We start from the raw sequence: 16,859 nt of genomic DNA, 5'->3' as shown, positions 1-16,859 counted from the left end.
AGGGAGGGATAACAAACAAGAAGAATGTGATTATGGAATATTCCCGTTTATCGATATTTATATTGTCTTATCTCTCAAACTACACAAGTGTAAAACAACAAATAGCAAAAAAAAACAGGTGTCATCCTCTAAGGTAGTCCACATAGGATTTCAAGTTTCATGTGTAGACAAAATTTTAACCCCATTTAGGCAATGTTTTCAAATTTGATGATGGAGGGAAAAAAGTGTGAACAAATGATCAAAGGGCCAGAAAAGTGGGTCGAAAATGCAAGGCCCATTGCGTTTAAGCCCAAAACGGACAAAAAAAAAATTGCTGGCAGAAGAAACCATTGAGACGTCGTTTTCTTCCTCTGCTTTGTTTCTTTCTTTTGGCTAAGGTCACTTTCATTTGGAGACAGTTGGAATCAAATTCAAAATTCAATTTCTCCCTCTCTTTCAATATCTAAACTCACATTTTTACTCATCTCTCTCCATCTTCTCTTAACTCCTGGAACTTCTCTCTCTCCATGACTAGAAAGGGTCAAGCTTCCTCTCTACACACAAATTTTCGGATTCATTCATTTCCCCATCTCTTTTGACAAACCCAGCGACGAGAACGAATGATGAAGTAAGGTATGCACCTCAGATCCATATTCGTTTTTGATTTACAGATCATTTTTTTTATTCCAGATCTATTATATTTCTGTTCTTTCAACTTACATGGATTCTGCTAATGAATTTGAGAAAAGGTATGTCATTTGTTCTCTCTCTCTAATTTTCTATTTTTGTTCTTGCCTTGGATTTCATGATTTTTTTTCCTTTGGATTTCATGATTTTTTTTTTTTGCTTTGGATTTCATGACTAATTAAATGCATGTTCAAATTGGGATTTCTTCCTTTCATGTATGTAAAGACTCGAGATTTCTACAATTTTCACTTTGAGCTTGCAGCAAAGTTTGTAGTTACTGGATTTTTCTGTTTTTTTTTTTTTGGTAAATAAGTTTTGATTGTTGGATAACCCCAGTTCCTAATTTTTCTCAATTGATAACAACCTCATTTTATTTTGATTTCAAATTAGCAACTACTGATATAAAATATCCTATCAATTAGTTGTTTCTATCTTTTAGCTAATAATCCCTACATTTTAGAAGTTGTTATTGGGATAATTTAGATGGTTTTCTTCACTGCAATATGATTTGTATTTGTTAAATTTCAGATTTTTTTTTTTTGAAGATTTGTATCAATTTAATTTGTTTTATTTGTTATTTGTAAAGGGATGGTTACTTTTTTTGCTATTTCATTCGTTTTCCATTTATGTAGTTTTTCTTTCTTACTCATAGCAGTTTCATTTTGATGTCCATTTTATGTCTCTTTTTCCACAAAATTGGGAATGATGTGATGTATTCAAGAATTAAGGGTGATATTGTTTATTTAGAGGGTGTACTAAAGGTTATCAAGCTTCTACTGGAATAATGAATCAGATATGGGTAAGTTTACACTTCACATCTTCAAAGTTTTTTTAATTCTGACTGCTACTACTGCCATTGGTTTTGTGTTTTATCTTAAATAAATAATACTTGGTTAGTACCAGTGGAAATTTGGACACTATAGAATGCATGAAAAATAGTTTTTCTTTTGGTTAGTACTTTTTTTTACTTTCAAAACCATGTCAATGACATTCCTTGACTACATTTTTTTTCTCTGCAGCAAAGAAGAAGAGAATAAATGAAGGCTTGAATTATAAATTTTATTTCTGTTGCACTATTTAATAAAATTTCGATTTTCACTTTGTTTTTTTCTTCCTCCATCTCTCTCATAAGGAATGAAGAAGCAGCACACGCACCATGAAGGTGGCGGCAGCCTCAAGCTTCAAAGTATGGGTTTCCAAATCAATTCTATTTTGTTTTATTTTATTTCCTTCAATTTGATGTTGATTGATCATTTCTGATTTTGTTTTCTTTTTGGAATGTTTTATGGTTTGTTCAGGTTCACAAATTAGGGTTTGATTGAGTAAGATAGGTTATGAAATATACAACACTAACTATTGATTTCATGTTCTTTTTATTCTTACATATTAGGTTCTCTTCTCACCCAAATCCTTCTTTCATATTTCATGTATTTCCCCCTTCAATATTTCAATTTCTTTCGTTTTTGAAATCCCTAATTTTATTCAATTGTATTTCTAATCCTTTTTTTTTTCTTTTCCGGCAACAGACAAGTAACAGATTGAAGCGGCAATGGATGGAACCAAACAAGGACACACCGTCGGAACCACTATTAGGAACCGGTTCAAGTGGTATTATTATTATTAATGATTATTTGTTTTTTTAATGGTGTTTTGGTTTGATGGTTTGCTTTGTGACAATTTTAGTTGATGTTAATTTTATTGTTATGTTATTTATAAGCCTAAAAAAAATTAAGAACTTTCAATCTCTCATATTTGAGTATATATGTTTGAAAAGGAGTATCATGCCAATATATAGTAGTTCTCTCCTCCTCCTCCTCCTCACCATTACATGTTTATGTGTATGATTTGACTTTGAACTTGGATAATTGAATTGAAACTTTACCTAACTACTATTTCTTTATTCTTTATTATATTTTGATTTAATTAACATATACGAACCATATAAACCACATGTTTTTGGGATAAGCATTTAAAATACATGTTTTGATTAGTCTCATATCTTATTAGAATCATTCAAGTATTCAAACTACATGTTTTGTGATTTGCTCAAATTATTAGAATGACTAAGTGTTCAAACTACATATTTTGCTAATTTTTTATTCAGTCATTCTCTAGATTTTAAATACATTTGTCTCTCATTAGAGTGTCTTCTTAGATTATAGGAAGATATATCTTATTGAACTATGTATATCTTATTACAATAAGTGTTTCAACTAGATGGTTTGGTTATCTTTTATTGTCAAATATCATTAATTATTCTTTAATTACTCATTTTCTATTTATTTGTTGGTTTGATTACCTTTTTTCAGGGTGCTACCTAAGTCAAGGAAAAAGAATGTGAAATAGTAAGGAGAGGAAAAATTTATGATTTTAAAGTTTCAGAGCTTCTACGGTTAAACTACACAACATTCTTATATTTATTTGTTCAGAATTTTCTTTTATATGAATGTTCTGTTGTGTTTCTGCCTGTTTGTTTTTCTGATTTTTGTCCCTAATTTTTGCAGGATTCATTGCTAAGGTATTGGTTGTTACAAATATGCAGTAGTTGGATGGATCTGAATATGATGATATTGGCTGTAAGTTTAAAATACATCTCTGTACTCGGTAGTTCTTATTTCCTTATTGGATTTGCTATTTACTATAATGATATAAGTCAAATTATTTAATAATAATTGGGAACCTTTATTTTTTATACTGATTTATTTTCTTATTATCTATATATGTTTTATATGATGATTAGCCATTGTGAACACACTGCAGATTTAATTTCGTGGAATGCAGTAAAATATTAGATCCAATTTTATATTTGCAGTTTCAAAGTTGTTTAGGTTTGCTGTTGGAATATCTTTTTGTGGACTTTTACATGTAACATGTAATCAACCCATCAACCCAGGGTAGTTGGCCTTAGTTTAAGGATGAGAATTTGAACTACGTTTTAATTAAGTTTTAAGTTAATATTTGTTTTCTATGTCCCATTTGCTATTTTGTAGTCACAACATGTCTATTTTCTTAATTACCAACTTCATGATAACAAAACAATCTCCATCAATAACACTTTTATTTGGTGCTGGTTTTGATGGACACATAAGTGAGTTTTTATCGTACAAATAGAATGGTCTATTTGAAAATTCAAATTATTAATTGCTTTATGTTTAGAACTAGATTGCATATGTGCATGTATATGACTTATCTCTAAAAACCACGACTCTTAAAATTTTGAATCATTACTGTGTTGCATTTGATTGTTCTCTTACAATTCCTTTTTATCTTATTTCCATTGGAATGGCTTGGTGAAACTTGTGATTTCTTTCTTCTCTGTCCAGACAAGAAAGTGCAGATAGTATATTGGTTCACTACCTTTTGATCTTGAGGTTGGTCATAAGATACTACCAAATATAATTAGGAGTTTTCCCTCAGAATTATCCAAACTAATCGAGAAGGAAGTTGTCAAGTCAATGACCATAATAGAAAACAACTCAAACTGGGAAGGGTTAGCTAATGAAGAGCTTTGCATAAATGACAAGCAAAATAACTTAGATGTGCAGTGTATGGAAACTGATTATTTAGCTATTCTTGACGGCACTTATGTTGGCTACTTTGTTCTCAATTTAGTTGTGTAAGCAAATCTGTTGAGGTGTACAATTTTATTTTTTCAATTTTTAGTGCAACTTATACAGTGGAATTGTTGAGTGAAAAAGATTCTGAGTATATTTTAAAGCTGTTTTAAGTCTTTTCCTAATCTATTTTTGATAATGATGTTAAGATTTCATGTGGTGCGACAAACTATCATAATCCATTTATATGACATTTCATGAATATTCCGATGCATTGAAACTTTTTTAGGCATATATATGATTTACTTCTAATCTTTTTATAAATGATTTTTAGTAGTTAATTATTATGTAGATCCAAACTTTCTTATTATCTATATGTCTGATCCGATGATTAGCCATTTGTGAACATTTTGAAGATTTAATTTCGTACAGTGCATCAAAATGTTAAGTAATATGATCTAAGTTTTAGCATAAATAAATTTCATAAATAAGTAATATATCTCTAAAAAATGCATGGGGGTTGTAAGATTTTATGTAGCTTTTATTATACGCTCTATGTTTTGTGTATCCATTTTGTTTATCCATTAACATTAATATTAATTTTCAAATTTTATATCTGTAAAAAACGCACGGGGACTGTAAGATTTTATGTAGCCTTTATTATACGCTCTATGTTGTGTATCCATTTTGTTTATCCATCAAATTTAATATTAATTTTCAAATTTTATATCTGTAAAAAAGATTTTATGTAGCCTTTATTATATGCTCTATGTTGTGTATCCATTTTGTTTATCCATTAAATTTAATATTAATTTTCAAATTTTATATCTGTAAAAAACGCACGGGAGCTGTATGATTTTATGTAGCCTTTATTATACGCTCTATGTTGTGTATCCATTTTGTTTATCCATTAAATTTAATATTAATTTTGAAATTCTATATCTCTAAAAACCGCACGGGGATTGTAAGATTTTATGTAGTCTTTATTATACGCTCTATGTTTTGTGTATCCATTTTGTTTATCCATTAAATTTAATATTAATTTTCAAATTTTATATCTCTAAAAAATGCACGGGGACTGTAAGATTTTTTTGTAGACTTTATTATAAGCTCTATGTTTTGTGTATCCATTTTGTCTATCCATTTAAGATTACATTAATTTTTTAATTGAATTTATAATTTCATAATGGTACCGTGTAATATGACATATCTTTTACCATAAATAAATTTCAAATTTCGTATCTCTCGAAAATGCACGGGGACTGTATGATTTTATGTAGACTTTATTATAAGCTCTATGTTTTGTGTATCCATTTTGTCTATCCATTCAAGATTACATTAATTTTTTAATTGGATTTATAATTTCATAATGTAACCGTGTAATATGATATATCTTTTGCCATAAATAAATTTCAAATTTCGTATTTCTCAAAAATGCACGGGGACTGTATGATTTTATGTAGACTTTATTATATGCTCTATGTTTTGTGTATCCATTTTTGTCTATCCATTCAAGATTACATTAATTTTTTAATTGAATTTATAATTTCATAATGGTACCGTGTAATATGATATAATCTTTTACCATAAATAAATTTCAAATTTCATATCTCTCAAAAATGCACGGGGACTGTATGATTTTATGTAGACTTTATCATACGCTCTATGTTTTGTGCATCCATTTTGTCTATCCATTCAAGATTACATTAATTTTTTAATTGAATTTATAATTTCATAATGTAACCGTGTAATATGATATATCTTTTACCATAAATAAATTTCAAAATTTGTATCTCTCAAAAATGCACGGGGACTGTATGATTTTATGTAGATTTTATCATACGCTCTATGTTTTGTGCATCCATTTTGTCTATCCATTCAAGATTACATTAATTTTTTAATTGAATTTATAATTTCATAATGTAACCGTGTAATATGATATATCTTTTACCATAAATAAATTTCAAATTTCGTATCTCTCAAAAATGCACGGGGACTGTATGATTTTATGTAGACTTTATCATACGCTCTATGTTTTGTGCATCCATTTTGTCTATCCATTCAAGATTACATTAATTTTTTAATTGAATTTATAATTTCATAATGTAACCATGTAATATGATATATCTTTTACCATAAATAAATTTCAAATTTTGTGTCTCTAAAAAATGCACGGGGACTGTATGATTTTATGTAGACTTTATCATACGCTCTATGTTTTGTGCATCCATTTTGTCTATCCATTCAAGATTACATTAATTTTTTAATTGAATTTATAATTTCATAATGTAACCGTGTAATATGATATATCTTTTACCATAAATAAATTTCAAATTTCGTATCTCTCAAAAATGCACGGGGACTGTATGATTTTATGTAGACTTTATCATACGCTCTATGTTTTGTGCATCCATTTTGTCTATCCATTCAATATTATATTAATTTTTTAATTGAATTTATAATTTCATAATGTAACCGTGTAATATGATATATCTTTTACCATGAATAAATTTCAAATTTTGTATCTCTCAAAAATGCACGGGGACTGTATGATTTTATGTAGACTTTATCATATGCTCTATGTTTTGTGCATCCATTTTGTCTATCCATTCAAAATTACATTAATTTTTTAATTGAATTTATAATTTCATAATGTAACCGTGTAATATGATATATCTTTTACCATAAATAAATTTCAAAATTTGTATCTCTCAAAAATGCACGGGGGCTGTATGATTTTATGTAGACTTTATCATACGCTCTATGTTTTGTGCATCCATTTTGTCTATCCATTCAATATTATATTAATTTTTTAATTGAATTTATAATTTCATAATGTAACCGTGTAATATGATATATCTTTTACCATGAATAAATTTCAAATTTTGTATCTCTCAAAAATGCACGGGGACTGTATGATTTTATGTAGACTTTATCATATGCTCTATGTTTTGTGCATCCATTTTGTCTATCCATTCAAAATTACATTAATTTTTTAATTGAATTTATAATTTCATAATGTAACCGTGTAATATGATATATCTTTTACCATAAATAAATTTCAAAATTTGTATCTCTCAAAAATGCACGGGGGCTGTATGATTTTATGTAGACTTTATCATACGCTCTATGTTTTGTGCATCCATTTTGTCTATCCATTCAAGATTACATTAATTTTTTAATTGAATTTATAATTTCATAATGTAACCGTGTAATATGATATATATTTTACCATAAATAAATTTCAAATTTCGTATCTCTCAAAAATGCACGGGGACTGTAAGATTTTATGTAGGCTTTATTATACGCTCTATGTTTTGTGTATCCATTTTGTTTATCCATTAAATTTAATATTAATTTTCAAATTTTATATCTCTAAAAAACGCACGGGGACTGTAAGATTTTAGGAAGGCTTTATTATACGCTCTATGTTTTGTGTATCCATTTTGTTTATCCATTAAATTTAATATTAGTTTTCAAATTTTATATCTCTAAAAAATGCATGGGGGCTGTAAGATTTTATATAGCCTTTATTATACGCTCTATGTTTTGTGTATCGATTTTTTTATCCATTAAATTTAATATTAATTTTCAAATTTTATATCTCTAAAAAATGCATGGGGGCTGTAAGATTTTATGTAGCCTTTATTATACGCTCTATGTTTTGTGTATCGATTTTTTTATCCATTAAATTTAATATTAATTTTCAAATTTTATATCTCTAAAATACGCACGGGAGCTGTATGATTTTATGTAGCCTTTATTATATTTTCCTTATTATATGGTTGTATTATGTTAATAATTAACATTTGTCTAATTGTTATATTTAAAAAATCTTATGTCATTATTTAATCATATAATCTTAAGTGTTGTATTTTATTAGATAAATTTTATCCTTCTAATCTAATGACAATGTCGTATTATATTTAGTTTAATTTATAATGATATCGGGAAATTATATGAAATTATTTATTAGTTGTACTAACAAACGAAATATATAACCATATCATATAAACAAATTATTCCCCGTGCGTCGGTTCCAGGCTTAGGATTACTCTTTTAGATCCACCAGAAATTTTGAATGTTGGAATCATCGACCAACATGATTAACTCTATTTATCATTTGTTCAGTTTAGCTTATGTTTTAAGAACCATGTGATGTTTTATTATGGTTTGAACCATGTGTTGTTTTATTATATTTTGATTAGTATGAGTTTCAAATTTTACTTTAAAAATCATGTGTTGTATTGTATTATTGATTGACCTATGTCATTATTATTGTACTATTTCGTATTATTCGATTATTTTTAGGTCAATGTTTGATATCTTAATATTATGCCTAATTATTTATCATGGTACTAACAATTAAAATATATAACAAATACTTGCCCGTGCGTTGCACGGGTCGGAAATCTAGTATATGAACACTCAGTATCATGAAGCAGAATATTGAAACTGCAAGAAGACAGAACATATTTATATATTATCTTATAAACACTTTATATGGTCTTATGAATGAACACTTCTCGGCTACTCAAATTCTAATTCACAAATTGTTAAGCTCTGCGGTTCTCTTTCAGCTCTTTAGTGAACATTAAATTTTATTTACTCATTCTTAGTAGGTTGTTCAATCTCTTTTACTTTATCCTTTTGTTGATTTATGCTTGAACGGCTGATTTTAATTTGTTTTGAATGATTGTGTTTGATTTTTTTTTCTTTCCATTTTGGTTGACGGGATGGCTTTATGTTATCTTCGTTGATATTGAGCTAGATGTTTGAATGCTTGTTGTGTTCTATTATGGTTTTGTTATGTAACTTATGTTGCTTACAGAATGAAGATCCAAAAATGATTGGGACCTGGGATAGTGGGTGCTTTCTCCATTTGTTTAGTTACTAATTAACACATCAACTTCATTTAGACTCATCAAATATTGTACATGGTTACAGTCCTCTAATTTATGTGCTAGGATTTCTGATTATGGAGGGTCAGTAGAAAAGAGAGGTTTAGTTGGTTACATGGTTACAGAATTTAAAAACATCAAATGAATAACAGCAATATAAAGTCAGAGCACATTTCGGAAAGTATATACATTGTTGTAAATAGTGTATTATGATTATTATGGATTTTATTCAGTTTTACTTAGCCTGTTAATTAGGCCCATTAGGTATAGCATAGTCTATTTAAACTCTTGAATGATTGTACTCAAATTAATCAATTCTAATGTTAAACCTATTTTATTCTATAATCCAACATGGTATCATGAGCTCCCGATTTTTGGGAAGCGCTTCCGCATAAACCCTAGCCGCCATAAGTGCAATTTTTTTTTACCTTCATCCTTTTCTTTTTTACCTTCGTTGGTTAACATTCATCAACCTGTCTGTCTCGATTTTCATACTTACATTGAACCTATCAAACCTTCATTAACATCATCATAACCGCCTCCAAATTTCGAGTCCAACGCCGTAAAAACCAACCGCATCCACGCCCTCACGCGCCCTCACGCGCGTCTTCTTCACCGGCGCGTGACAACCAGTCGCGTCGCCGTCACTAGCGCGTGTTGTACACGCGCCGCCCTGTTGGCCTCCGTTTTTGACGGTTTTTATGTCAGTTTTCTCGTCTTGACCTGAGCTTTCTGTTGGTGTGTTCAAATAAGTTTTCTGAGATACTCAATTTTTTGGGTATTTTTTGTTATCTCTCGTTGGACTCTCGATCGTTTTTTAGTTGCTCTTTTTTTTCTTCAATGGAAGAAGTTCATGACCCTCCTCCACCTCCACCTCCGCCTCCGGCTGTTCCAACTCCTTTTAATGCTAAGGATTTCGTCATTCAGAAAGGTTATTGGCTTAATGGCGAAAAAAATTATTTTCAATGGTCTCAATTAATTCGTCAGACACTGAAAGGTTGTGATATGATTGACCATCTTGAAGGTGATCCTCCTTTGGTCACTGCTCCTAATTTCCCTTCATGGGATAAAGATGATTCTGTTATTATTACTTGGCTTTGGAACTCCATATCTCCAGAAATTAGTAGAAATTGTATGTACCTCTCTACCGCACGAGCAATTTGGGATTACCTCAGTTGCAGTTATTCCATGAAACAGGATATGTCTGCTTGTTATGACATTAAGAGAAAAATCTTCAACACCAAACAAGGAAATCTTCCGGTCACTGAATATTTTGGGGTTCTCAATACTCTTTGGATTGAACTTGATCAATATCAAAATTTGAAGATGGAGTGCAGTCAAGACACCGTCATTCTTAATGCTGTAGTTGAGAGGGATAGGATATTTGATTTCTTGGCAGGTCTAAATGTTGAGTTTGACCCCATTCGGGTACAGATTTTGGGAAAGGAAAAACTCCCCACTCTTACTGAAGTTTTTTACACGGTTCGTAGCGAAGAAACTCGTCGTCATGCTATGCTTAGCGAGCATCCTCCTGATGTGTCAGCACTCGTCGCCGGCAAAGGACCACAACCATCTTCACCCATATTCTATTGTGAGTATTGCAAAGAGCCTTATCATAACAAGAAAAATTGTTTCAAACTACATGGAAAAGAGGAGGTTCTAAGGCGAAGAAGAGGCTCTCGGAATATGCAACAAAATCGGAATATGCAGCAAAATCAGGCACACATTGCAAAGGGAGAAACAGACTTGTCCTCTTTCAGTTAGGATGACGTTGAACGTTTACAGTCTATTCTTGCTTCTATTAGTAAGCCTTCTGCATCTGGGTCTCTAGCAATTACTGGTAAGAATGTGTACTCCCGATCCTTTACTGTTTGTGGTGTTATCCCCAAAAAAGCTTGGATTCTTGACTCTGGTGCTACTAATCATATGACATTTGATTCCACCTTACTATCCTCCTATACTTCATCTTTGAGTACACCTTATATCACTATTGCTGATGGCTCTAATGCTCGTGTTGTTGGCATTGGAAATATTGACTTACAACCTTCATTTAAGCTGCAATCCGTGCTTCATGTTCCTACACTTTCCCACAATTTAATTTCCATCCATCAGCTTACCCGTGATCTAAATTGTAAAGTAACTTTCTTTGCTTCTCATTGTGTTTTTCAGGACTTGACCTCGGGACAGACGATTGGAATTGCTAAAGAAAAGGAAGGGTTATACTACTTCTCTGAAGAGCCAAATGGTCCAAAGGTGTTGTCTTCCTCTCTCCCGTCTGAATCTTCCTCTTCTGCCGCACAAATTTGGCTCCAACACAAGCGTCTTGGTCATCCCCCATTTTCTATGATTAAGTCTATGTATCCATTATTGTTTTTACGACATTCTGTTGAGTCGTTTAAGTGTGATGTTTGCGAGTTAGCAAAACACCATCGTGTTTCTTTTTCTCCTAGTTTTAATAAAAGTGATGAACCTTTTAATATTATTCACTCTGATGTTTGGGGACCTGCCCCTACCTCCAATGTTTCTGGTGCAAAATGGTTTGTTTCTTTTATTGATGATTGTACCCGATTAACTTGGGTTTTTTTGATGAATGCTAAATCAGAAGTACCGCAGTTATTTATTCAATTTTATAATATGGTCAAAACACAATTTGGGAAAGGTATCAAAAGAATTCGTTCAGACAATGGTAGAGAATATGTCAATCATACTTTTTCTAACTTCACTAGTAAACATGGCATAATCCATGAATTCACATGTGTCGACACCCCTCAACAAAATGGTGTCGCAGAAAGAAAAAACCGTCATTTACTTGAAGTTGCTCGATGTCTTATGTTTCAAATGTATGTTCCCACTTCATATTGGGGAGAGGCAGTTCTTATTGCTATCTATCTGATTAATCGAGTCATATCTCGTGCTTTAGGTAATACCAGTCCCGTTAAATTTATGCTCTCACATTTTCCTTCTGCTCCTATATTACAGAATCTTAAGACTCGTGTGTTTGGTTGTGTTGCTTTTGTTCATGTTCATAAACAATATCGCAACAAGTTGGATCCTCGTGCAGTCAGGTGTATCTTTCTGGGTTACACACCTAACAAAAAGGGGTACAAATGTTATCATCCTCCCAGTCGTAAAATTTTTGTCTCCAAAGATGTCACTTTTCATGAAAATGTGTCGTACTTTTCTCGCCCTCAGTCTCAGGGGGAGAATGTAAATGACTTAGGGTATGAGTCTGAGTTTCTGGTTATGGGTCCTAGTCTCCCTAGAACACATGTCTATGCACCCACTCTTGAACCTGAGTCTATAAGTGTTCCTTGTCCTCCAATGTCTTCTGTTTTGGAGGAATCAACACCTTCAGTACCAACTCGGGTGTATCAGAGAAGAAGTAAACTTGTCCCGCTCCAACAGCAAACTCAATCGTATGAACCGGTGGTAAGCACTGAATGTAACGACCCATTTTTCGTATTCGTATATTTTATTAAATGTATTTTATTTATTAATTGGCTTTTATTATTTTAGTGAGCGACGAATAATTATTTAGCCGAACGTAAGTTATTAGACGCGAGAACCTTGGTTTTGGGCGTGAGAGGCATTGGGCCTAAGCCAATTGGGCTTGGTTCATGACTTTTAGGGAGAGGTATTTAAGGAAAACTTGTCATGAGACTTAGCTCATTTCATGATCTTTTGTCTTAGAAGCAAGATAGAGCTAAGCTAGGGTTTGATCAAGAGAGAAAGCTTGAGCAAGAGAAGGCTTGGATCATCACCAAACTTAAGGTAAGAGATTAGAATTCATGATTCTTGAGTGGCAAGGAGAGGGGAGATTGTCTATGTCTCCATTCCCGAACTCTCCCACTCAATTTCTTTTAGACTTTTGATTAAGCTTTTGTATATGAGTGTGATGTTCTTCATCATCACTTTGTATGTGTTAATCACTAGCTTGATTTCATGAAAAATATGCATGTGTTTGGATCATGTTGAAAAAGTTTATGAAAGTTACTTAAAACCCAAGAAATTGGCATGATTTTGATTATTTGAGGTATTTGGATGTTTGGAAGGGATGATTAATGTTCCTTGATACCATATATGTTTGGAATGGCTGTTTATAAGAATTTATAACATGTTTGGATGAATTTTTGAGTTGATTCAATGTTAAACCGCCTTAGAAAACTCAAGAACAGATTTTCTTTCTGGTGTAGTTCGCTAAGCGACCAGGAGTTCGCTACAGCGAACCTGTTCGCCACAAGTTCGCTACCTGTTCGCCATGTACCTGTAATCCTCTGATGTAGTTCGCTACAGCGAACTGAGCTTCGCTTAGCGAATAAGTTCGCTACCTGTTCGCTACGGCTTCGCTTAGCGAACAGTACTGAACCTGCAACTTCTGTTATTGGTGGTAAGTGTATTTAGGCACTTGTAACATGGTTTAAGGGTATCCTTACAAGATTGTTGATACATGTTGATGCTGTTAATGCTTATTGTTAATCGTTAAATGATTGATAAACGTGTATGCAATAAGTTGTAGCTTAAAGTGAGCAATGTGATGTTTTAACATTAATTTGTAATGTTAAGTGAATGTGTTAGGATTGTGTTCCCGCATTCATAAAAGAGTAGCTTCGAGCTAGAGAATATCATATGGTTGATATGTGTATGCATACATGCATTCATGATTGTATGTGAACATTGGAAACTTGGGTTCCAATAACGAAAATGGATTATGTGTCCATAATGAAGCCGAGGATCGGATTAGATGAATCCATGAGTCCGGAGTTGCTATCCAACAGGATATAAAACTGTGTTGGCTTATCCAAGGGAGATAAGATGGTTCGGTAAGTTCCGACATATCCAGCAAGATATAAAACTGTTCTTGGTCCACCGTTGGTGAGACACCTTGGTACCACATGCATTTAGTTATGTCTAGGGATGGCATGACAGTGAATTAATTGGCATTAGATACCTTAGGGTAAATGCGCATATATTTGATAAATGGTATGTGACATTGTTTGGTTAAATTGTGTTGAACCTTATTAATTGATAATCGTTTAGTGCGATGTTTTGGCGTGAGTTAGAATATGTATGATGTAGTTCGAAAGTGCAAGACCTTTCTTATGCTCGTATGTTATGCGATTATGTTTTTCTAACTCTCTGCTTTGTGTTAATTGCTGGACCTTTGGGGGTTCAGATATTCAGGCTGAGGACTGTGCCGACGTTTAGACTGCTGTTTTAGCTCGGTGTTGAAGTACCTTTTGGTGAGGAGACTTAGCATAGATTACTCCTCTTAGTACTAGCTTTTGGTTAGAGTTTGTAAATAGTAAATGCTCTGGTAATGTAACATCGAGTCGGGGATTACGCTTGGATTTCATCGTATATCGGTGTTACCTTTTTGATATGCTAGTTCTTGTATAAGTGACATCCTTAGGGATGAATATGGCTTATGTATATATATATGTATATATATGCATGCTTGATGTGATTGAATCCGCTGTTGCTTTTCATGTTAAACTTCATGACGCTCTGTGTGTATGCTTGTGTTTTAATTACCGCGTGGCACTCTGCCTTTACACTTGTTGAAAAGTTTTTAAAATTACGTTTTTAAGGGTAGTATGGGTTAGGGTGTTACAATAGTGGTATCAGAGCAGGTCAGTTCGTGTGAACCAATTAGGACTTTTCTTTTCCCCGTATGAGCATGTGTAGGGAACACTGTTATTACTTTATAACGTCTAGTTGTGATTCGTTCAGGAATCATGGCTGCTGCAAGAACGAATGCTCAGATTGCGGAGGCTTTGGCCGCACTCACCAACATAGTGGTTAGAGATCATCAACCAGGAAGAGAGGTAGAGATGAGGTTGGAAAGGTTCATGAAGCAGAAACCGCCAACATTTACCGGAGGTTACAACCCGGATGGAGCTCACAAGTGGCTGGAGGAACTTGAAATAATTTTTGAAGCAATGGATTGTTCCGAGGAAGGGAAGACAACCCTTGGAACATATGTGTTGCGCGAGGAAGCGAACGTGTGGTGGAAGAACGCCAAGTTGAGGCTAGGACCCGGTGGTAGGGCTATACCATGGGCAATGTTTAAAAGAGAATTTTTGGTTAAGTATTTTCCTGTTGATGTGAAGAATAAGAAAGTGGTGGAATTCATGGAGTTGAAACAGGGAAATATGACGGTAGCTGACTATGCCGTCAAGTTTGAGACTTTGTGTGCGTTTAGTCCGCATTACAACACTTTGGAAGCGGAGAACGACAAGTGTGTGAAGTTTGAAAGTGGTCTACGTCCAGACATTAAGCATATGATTGGATTTTCACAGATAAGGGATTTTGCGACCCTTGTGAACAAGAGTAGGATCTGTGATGAAGATGGTAGGGCAAAGGTGAACTACTACAAAGCTGTGAACGACCGAAAAGGGAAAGGACAAGAGCGCGGAAAACCTTATGACAACCGCGGTAAAGGGAATACAAGTGGTGGTAAGAAGCCGGTGAATGGAAATTGTTACAACTGTGGAGAACGGGGTCATATGTCTTATGATTGCCCGAAGAGAGGGGATAGGTGTAAGAATTGTGGAAAGCTGGGCCACAAGACCGAAGTTTGTAGAGGAAAAGTGGTGTGTTTCAACTGTGGAGATGAAGGCCACAAGAGTCTGACTTGTAAGAAGCCCAAGAAGGTGATGGGCAAGGTGTTTGCTTTGAGTGGAGAGGATGCTAGCCTTGAGGACAATCTCATTAGAGGTACGTGTTTCATCTATGACACTCCTTTAATTGCGATTATAGATACGGGAGCGACGCATTCTTTTATTTCTTTGGATTGTGCGAAGCGTCTTAGTATTCCTTTAACGGATATGATGGGTAGGATGGAAATAGAAACTCCTGCTAATGGTTCAGTGATTACCCGACAAGTATGTCGTAATTGTCCCGTAACCATTTTTGATAAGCACTTTGGTATGGATTTAGTATGTATTCCACTTAGTGGTATGGATGTGATTTTTGGTATGAATTGGTTAATCTTCAACCGAATTCATATCAACTGTCGTGAGAAGGCCGTTGTTTTTCCGAAGCCGGAGGAGAACTTGCAATTGATGAGCGGGAAGGAAGTATCGGAAGCGTTGAAAGAACATGCCGAGATGTTCATGATGTTTGCATCATTGAAACTCGAAGGAGGAGTTAAGATAGAAGAGTTACCGATCGTTTGTGAATTCCCAGATGTGTTTCCGGATGATATATCTGACGTGCCTCCAAAGCGAGAGGTAGAGTTTTCTATCGACCTAGTACCTGGAACTAGCCCGATATCAATGGCGCCGTATCGAATGTCAGCGTCAGAGTTGAATGAATTGAAGAAGCAACTTGAAGAGCTGCTTGAGAAGAGGTTAGTTCGACCGAGTGTTTCGCCATGGGGAGCGCCGGTATTGCTTGTGAAGAAGAAAGATGGAAGCATGAGATTATGTATAGACTATCGTCAGTTGAACAAGGTGACGATCAAGAATAAATATCCACTTCCGAGGATAGATGATTTGATGGATCAACTAGTTGGAGCTTGGGTGTTTAGTAAGATCGATTTGAGATCTGGATACCATCAGATTAGAGTAAAGACGGAAGACATACCTAAGACTGCATTTAGGACGAGGTATGGGCACTACGAGTATTCAGTTATGCCGTTTGGTGTGACCAATGCACCCGGAGTTTTCATGGAGTATATGAACCGAATTTTCCATTCATTTTTGGATAGATTCGTGGTGGTGTTCATTGACGACAT

General features: G+C 33.5%; 1 long non-coding RNA gene across 4 annotated transcripts; it reads left to right on the top strand.

The window, feature by feature from the left end:
- The first annotated feature begins 217 nt into the window (after window positions 1–217).
- Window positions 218–4,428, top strand: LOC123920054. 4 transcript variants are annotated; one of them, XR_006813397.1, is made up of 6 exons: window positions 218–1,465; window positions 1,799–1,852; window positions 1,965–2,274; window positions 2,976–3,011; window positions 3,171–3,242; window positions 3,990–4,428. It is a non-coding gene; the product is annotated as an uncharacterized LOC123920054 (long non-coding RNA). The 4 variants fall into 4 exon arrangements; XR_006813399.1 differs by having other exon boundaries at window positions 229–728; window positions 1,388–1,465; window positions 1,686–1,852; window positions 2,976–3,242; XR_006813398.1 differs by having other exon boundaries at window positions 804–1,465; window positions 1,965–2,056; window positions 2,193–2,274; window positions 2,976–3,242.
- Window positions 4,429–16,859: the final 12,431 nt, after the last annotated feature.

This window comes from Trifolium pratense, linkage group LG4 (assembly GCF_020283565.1).
Source record: "Trifolium pratense cultivar HEN17-A07 linkage group LG4, ARS_RC_1.1, whole genome shotgun sequence".
In the NCBI taxonomy this organism is placed as follows: domain Eukaryota; kingdom Viridiplantae; phylum Streptophyta; class Magnoliopsida; order Fabales; family Fabaceae; genus Trifolium; species Trifolium pratense.
This window is presented reverse-complemented; position numbering and strand designations above follow the sequence as displayed.